Source organism: Marmota marmota, unplaced genomic scaffold (assembly GCF_001458135.2).
Source record: "Marmota marmota marmota unplaced genomic scaffold, marMar, whole genome shotgun sequence".
In the NCBI taxonomy this organism is placed as follows: Eukaryota; Metazoa; Chordata; class Mammalia; order Rodentia; family Sciuridae; genus Marmota; species Marmota marmota.
The window spans coordinates 15,803,550-15,810,431 of record NW_026000174.1 but is presented as its reverse complement, the minus strand read 5'-3'; the positions used below and the strand labels follow the sequence as shown (position 1 = coordinate 15,810,431).

Sequence of the window (6,882 nt, the reverse complement as noted above, 5' to 3'; positions counted from 1 at the left end):
CTGAAAACCCAATCCATGTCTGTCTGTTCCTTGATCTATTTGTATTGGTGCTATACCTTGTTCTTATTCTCCTAATCTTTTTCCTTTCCTAAAACCTTGTCTAGCCATAATAGTGGGTGCATTTGGATTGATTTTATTTGTTAATGTCAAACCTAATTGATCTAGGACATCTCGTCCCCATAAATTTATAGGAAGATGATCCAATACATATGGCTGTATAGTTCCTTCACATCCTTCAGGATCCTTCCAATCTAATACCATTGCACTTCTATGGGGATTAGTTGCCACTCCTAGGCCTCAAAGCGTTTGAGTGGCTTGTTGTAACGGCCAATGTTTTGGCCATTCTTGACGAGAGATGATGCTAAGGTCTGCACCTGTATCCAGTAGACCATTAAATTCATGTCCTTAAATATTTAGTTTTAGCATGGGGCGAGAATCTAAATTTAAAGAAAGCATAGCCCAATTTACACCTGTGGAGCCTAATCCCCTGGAACCCCTTTCTATACTACAGCTGGAAAATTTATCATGTAGGCTGGGTATTATTAATAACTGTGCTATTCTATCTCCTGGTGAAATTACTGATATACCCCTTGGAGAACTGGCTATAATTTTTACTTCACCTTCATATAATCGGGATCAATTACCCCAGGACTTATCATAAGTCCTTTTAGAGTAGAAGAACTGCGTCCCAATAATAAGCCTACTGTTCCTTGGGGAAGAGGTCCTTTTACCCCTGTGGGAATGATTTGAACTCCCATCTCTGGAGTTAGTACTGCTCTGGCCGAGGCGCAGATGTCCAATCCTGTGCTCCCTCTGGTTTGTCTAATGAGGTATCTAATGGATAATGTGTCCTGGGCACTACCTTGATGGTGTTGCTGGGTTCCTCCAATGCCCCGCATATTTGTGGTCATGGGCCCCGGAGCATTGGGCCCCCCGTCCGTTTTTTGGCAATGGAGCCCGATGCTTTTCTCCACGATATCGTGAGTAAACACCTGGTCCTTGCCCGCTTTTTTGATAATGGAGTACCCTGTATGGTGGTTTGAGAACGGCATTCATTAGCCCAATGTCTCCCTCTATGGCATTGTGGGCAAATACCCGGTATTCTACCTCTTTGATACCTAGTTTTGTTAAACCCTCCTCCTATGGGGCAACTCCTTTTAAAAATGTCCTGTTTGTTCACAATTGTAGCATGTTTTTGGCCTGGCATCTAAAGCCTGTTGTACTGCAGAGGCCAAGACTTGCCCCTGTTCATTAATGTCTCTACATAATTTAATATATGTGTTTAAATCTTCATGTTTCCATGGTCTAATGGCCTCCCTGCACCATCAATTTGCTTGTTCATAGGCTAGCTGTTTAATTAATGGCATTGCTTGTTTTGTATCCCCAAAAACTCTGGTAGCTGTTTGAATAAGCCTATCTACAAATTCAGCGTAAGGTTCATTAGCTCCTTGTATTACCTTAGATAATTGACCTTGTAAATGTCCATGTCCTTGTAAAGTCTTCCATGCCCTAACCGCATCTGCAGCAATTTGTGAGTATATGGCAGGATCATATCCAATTTGTTGCTGCTGACCCTCATAAGGTCCCTTTCCTAACAACATATCTAGATTTCTCTGAGGATAACCGGCTGCTGCATTTCGCCTAAACATCTCCGTGCAAAATTCCTGATTGGCAACCTTCCATAACAGATATTGTCCTCCATTTAGCACAGCTTTGCACATACTAGTCCAATCTGCTGGCGTCGTGTCTAAGTTGGTAATGGATTCGACCATACTTACAGTGAAGGGTGCTTGGGGACCATAGGTTGTTACAGCCTCTTTCAGCTGCTTCACTGTTTTGAAATCTAAAGCACGGTGAATTCTATGCCCTCCTGCCTGCTCAAATACAGGGCATGCTAATCTTTGAGGTCCTGTCTCAGGATCCCATCTATCAACTATGGGGGTTGGGGGCCCCCAGCATATGTTGTCTCCATAGGTGGAGCTGTTGGTTGGACACTTACACCCTCTGGTGATAGAAAGGTGTTAGTAGCAGCCTCCTGTTGTAACTTTTCCCCTGATAGCTCTTCCTCCTTTAAATTTTCTTCCTCTGTCTGACTAGCTCGAGAGACCTTCTCTTTTACTTGATCTAAAATGTCTTCTCCTGACTAAGCAAACAAGATTGTACCAACGTCCATAATGGTAATGTGCCAACTGGCAGAGTTCCTGGGCTTTCCTTTTTTATCCTTTTTAAATCTTCACCATGATGGTTCCATTGTGATATATTTAATAACCCCTTTTTAATGAACCATGGGCTACATTTTTGTATTTTATCAACGTATGCCCTAACTGTTCTTGATTTTACTGGGGTGCCTCCTTCCTCTAACAATTTACTTAACACTCTTTCGGTTTGTTTTTTACTAATTTTTAATTCCATATTTCTGCTATAAAAATAACACAACCCAACAAGATAACACAAAACAAAACCGAAGCAAAACGGAACAAAAAATCGTTGTATCAGTTTTTCCATTTTCTTGACCTGTGCATTTGTGGTCTATCTCTATCTCTTCTTCAGGGGCGAACAACTTCAAACCTTGAGCCAACCATTTTCCCCAGTTTGCCTGAGAAAGTTCTAGGGACAGGCAGCTTGAAACAAAACAAGAACACATTGTTTTTTGAAATGGTCACCCATTCTCTCCCTCAGGGGCGAGCAATTTCACTTACCCCCAAGCTTCAGGCGTCCCCCGCACGGGCCTCCAAATGCCACAGTCTGGCTGGGCACAAAATAACTGAGCCGCCAGGAGGCACTTGTAGGTTCAAACAGGAACTACTTTATTGCCCGAACTCTCACCCGCACTCCACGCATGCTTCCCAGGAACTCTCTCACCCACCACTGGGCTCCACACAAACTCCACGGGAACCCCGCAAGAACTCAGCTTAATTTAATTATCATCATCTTAATGGCTCACTGGCGTCACCTCTCACCACTCCTTCTGGCAAAGCCAGGCGCCATCCCGACTCGGCTGTGGCTCTCAACACAGGGCTCCACTGAGTCTGACTCCTAGATCCTCCAGTTAGCTCCCAAGAAACCAGCAGCACTAGGCAACACCCTTTCCTCAGAGAATCTGGGTATAGCTCCTCCAAATCCCTCCAGACTTCACTTCTAGGTTCTGATAATCTCAACCTTCTTGCCTTTTCTTTTTTATCCTGAATGAGGAAGCTATTTAATGCAATTATATCAAAGCTGCTATTAAAGTCTCTTTTTGTCTTTTCACCCTCCCAACAAAAGTTCAAAACTATTTCATTTATTGAGCTCACCATATTAAGAGATGGTTAAATTGGGAGCACAGACCTGTACAGTGGCACACCCCTGTAATCCCTGCCATTTGAGAGGCTATAACAGTATGAACACAAATTTGAGGCCAGTCTGAGCAGCTTAGCAAGACTATCTCAAAATAATATTTTAAAAAGGTTGACGCCAGGTGTGGTGCCTCACACCTATAATCCCAGCCACCCAGGAGGCTGAAGCAGGACAACCACAATTTCAAAGTCAGCCTCTGCAAATTTAGCAAGTCCCTAAGCAATTCAGTGAAAACTTGTCTCAAAATAAAAAAGAAAAGGAAGGGGGAAAAGAAAAAAAAAAAGGCTGGGTTTTTTGGGTTCAATCGCTGATTAGGGGGTGGGGGGAGGTGAGGATGTAACTCAGTAGTAGATTGCTTACCCTAACATGTGCAAGCCCTTGGGTTCAATTCCCAGTATCACAAAAAACAAAACAACAACAACAAAAAAAAAAAAGAAATTGAAGCATAGTAAAAAATTGTAAGCATAATTCTCAAAAAATAACAACAAAAATCCTGAAATTACATTTTTAAAGTGCTAAGAAAAAATAATTAGAAACAGAACACAGCTAAACAATCAAAAATGAAGATAAAACAAAGATGTTTTCCAATAAAGTGTTTATCATTAATATATCCTTACTAAAGTAAACACCTAAAGGATGTATACATCTATTCAACAAAAAGAAAAGAATAAACTGCAAGAAAGATTGGTAACAGCAAATACATATGGGTAAAATGAAATAATCACTAACAGCACAAAACAATTATTAATTAGAATTATTCAAGGTGAAGATGTATCTTAGTGGTAGAGTCCTTGCTAAGCATGCACAAGGCTCTGCATTCCCTCCTCAGCATTACAAAAAAAAAAAAAAAAAATCACTCAACATTAATACAGATTTCTTTGGAACAGTCTCATTCTCAGAAGTGCTCATTTTGATTCTGATCAACACTTTTTGATATGTGTAGAATATAGAAGGTAAGAAGCTGAGTTGGCCCCAATACATTCTGACCAATGGCTTTGATCAATTGGGTACAGCCATCAAAATAGCTCCTGATCAACTGTATTTAGCCATCTGAAGCTGGGCTTTGCCACCTCGCCCCACCGAGCCCCATCCTAACACTTCTAGAACTCAAGTCTTAGTTCAAGGCATTCTTCCCACTTCCATATTCCACAAGTCAAAAAAAAAAAAAACATTCTAAATAGATTTTCTTTCTTTTTCTTTTGGGTACTGGGGATTAAACCAGGGGTGCTTTACCACTCAGCTATACCCCAAGTTTGTTTGTTTGTTTTTAAGACAGGGTTTTGTTAAATTGCTGAGGCTGGCCTGGAACTTGAGATCCTCTTGCCTCAGCCTCCCAAGTCACTAGGATTACAGTGGCCACCATGCTGAGCTCTAAATATGTTTCTCAATGAGCTTTAAGGTAAGATCTTATAGCTTTGGGGGAATACAACTTTTGGCTTTGGACTAAGATTCAGGCATTGCAATTAGTCATCATTTTCTTGAATTTGTACCAAAAGAGTGCTTTGTGTTTTTTCCTCTAAAGGAGAAGATACCACACAGGAACAGAGAGGGAGGGAACACATAAACCCACTGAAAGCTTCCTCATATTATCTGAATGCTTGCCTGGGTTCCTGTATATTCACAGGGGTAAAGATCTCCAATCTAGCAGGGGATCATTAACTCCAGGCCAGCCTCAGCAATTTAGTGAAACCCTGTCTCAAATTAAAAATAAAAAGGAGTGGGGAACACAAAACAAAACAAAAAAAGGAGTGGGGATACAACATAATGGAAAAGCATCCCTGGATTCAATTTCTAGTAACTCCCCCATAGCCCCCAGGAAAAAAGTTCCTGGGGTGGGATTGTGGCTCAGCGATAGAGCGCTCCTCTATCACGAGCGGGACCCGGGTTCGATCCTCAGCACCACATAAAAATAAAATGCATTATGTTGTGTCCATCTACACCAGAAAATAAATATTTAAAAAAAAAAAAAAAAGTTCCTGCCCATCACAGAATAGTAACACACCTGACAACCCAGAACTTTGGAAACAAAGAACCAGGTAAAAGACCCAGGAGAAAGGTAAGTGTTTATTTAACCAAGTAAAAGTTATTACATTTTCAGAAGACAGTGCCATTCCAAGAAAGAGGATAGGTTGGGCTGGGGTTGTGGCTCAGTGATAGAGCGCTCCTGCACATGTGCGACCCTGGATTCAATCCTCAGCACCACATAATTAATAAATAAATAGATAGATAGATAGATAGATAGATAGAATGAAGTTGTTGTGTCCCACTACAACTAAAAAATAAATTTAAAAAAAATAGAGAGAATAGCTTAACACTGAGGTTCAAAATTCACTAAAGGAAGAGGGGAAAGCCAGGCTCCTACTGCCTTTCATCCCCCCAAAACACATCATTCCAAGGCACACATTAATGGCCCTGACATGCTCAAATCTTACACAGCCATCAGGATACAATGTCCAAAAAAAAAAAACAGTCTCTCATTGTCTAGAGGAGCCAACAAACACACAAAGAGACTAACAATACCAAATGAAAAGCACTACCTCAGAGGTAAGCAAAAGAGGGTATGGTACGCACAGGAGGCAACAACTCAGATTCTCTCCCACCCACGACTTTCACACATTTAGAGGTCTTAAATTTGAACTCTCCAAAGTGCTAGCATGAAACACCTTTCCTGATTTGAACCTCACAACAACCCAGGAAGTAGGTAAGATCATAATTGACACCATATGAAAAATGAGACTCTAAATAAATCACCTAGTCAAGACAACACGCACCCCGACCTAGTCCCTTCCCCAGTTCTAATTTATGCCCAACCCTCAAAATCCCAAGTGGAGCCAAACTCGCACTAGCTATGTAATACTGGACAAATTAAACATTATATACCTCAAGGTCCCCACCTGTAATAAACTAAGTATAACAAGGTTTCTAGACAAATTGTTTAAAATATGATTCTTATAAAGGGTGCAACACAATGCTAGAAACGCAGTGGGCGCTCAGGCAATGTTTAGTGGTACTGTTGTTGACAATAACAGGCGAGGACTTTCCGTTACAGGACCCCTCGATTACAGTCCTTTCAGGAACTTGCACTACCCGCCATCCCGGTCGCCCTCAGACAAAATCCCACGGACACGCCCCCAAACGGGCCCTCCCCCTTAGGCCCTCCCACAGCTTCCCTCCCACAAGCCTTACCCCCGATTGACTGTCCCCTTTTAGACTCGGTCACCAAGAAGGGCTTCCGCTCGCACCGACCTCTCCAGCACCCCTTTAGGCCTGGGCATCCCTGCGGGCGCCCAGGCCACACACAAGCAGTGGGCCCGCGCCGGTTACCTGGCCGCGACTCCCCCTCCGCGCCACGCGCTCCCTGGGGTCGCCGCTTGCCGCGGACTCGCGCCAGCAGTGGCAGTACACAATTAGTTTAAACTATGGCCCCGCCCCTTCGCGCCGCCCTCTGATTGGCCCCTGTCAGCTGCTGTCGTTCTAAGGGTACGCTTGAGGACCCAGGAAAAGGAAGTGTGAGGGCCACTGGGAAAGGCGAAGTCGTATCACACT

The 6,882-nt window shown here is 42.8% G+C and overlaps 1 protein-coding gene across 2 annotated transcripts in view; it reads right to left on the bottom strand.

Annotated features, from left to right (window-relative positions):
* The window catches only part of Numa1 (nuclear mitotic apparatus protein 1), a 78,428-nt gene extending 71,671 nt beyond the window's left edge, over positions 1 to 6,757 (bottom strand). The window contains exon 1 of one of the 2 annotated variants that reach the window (XM_015477501.2): positions 6,661 to 6,757. The gene's annotated coding sequence lies outside the window, so the exon portion shown is untranslated. The other variant, XM_015477502.2, reaches the window with a different exon arrangement.
* Positions 6,758 to 6,882: the final 125 nt, after the last annotated feature.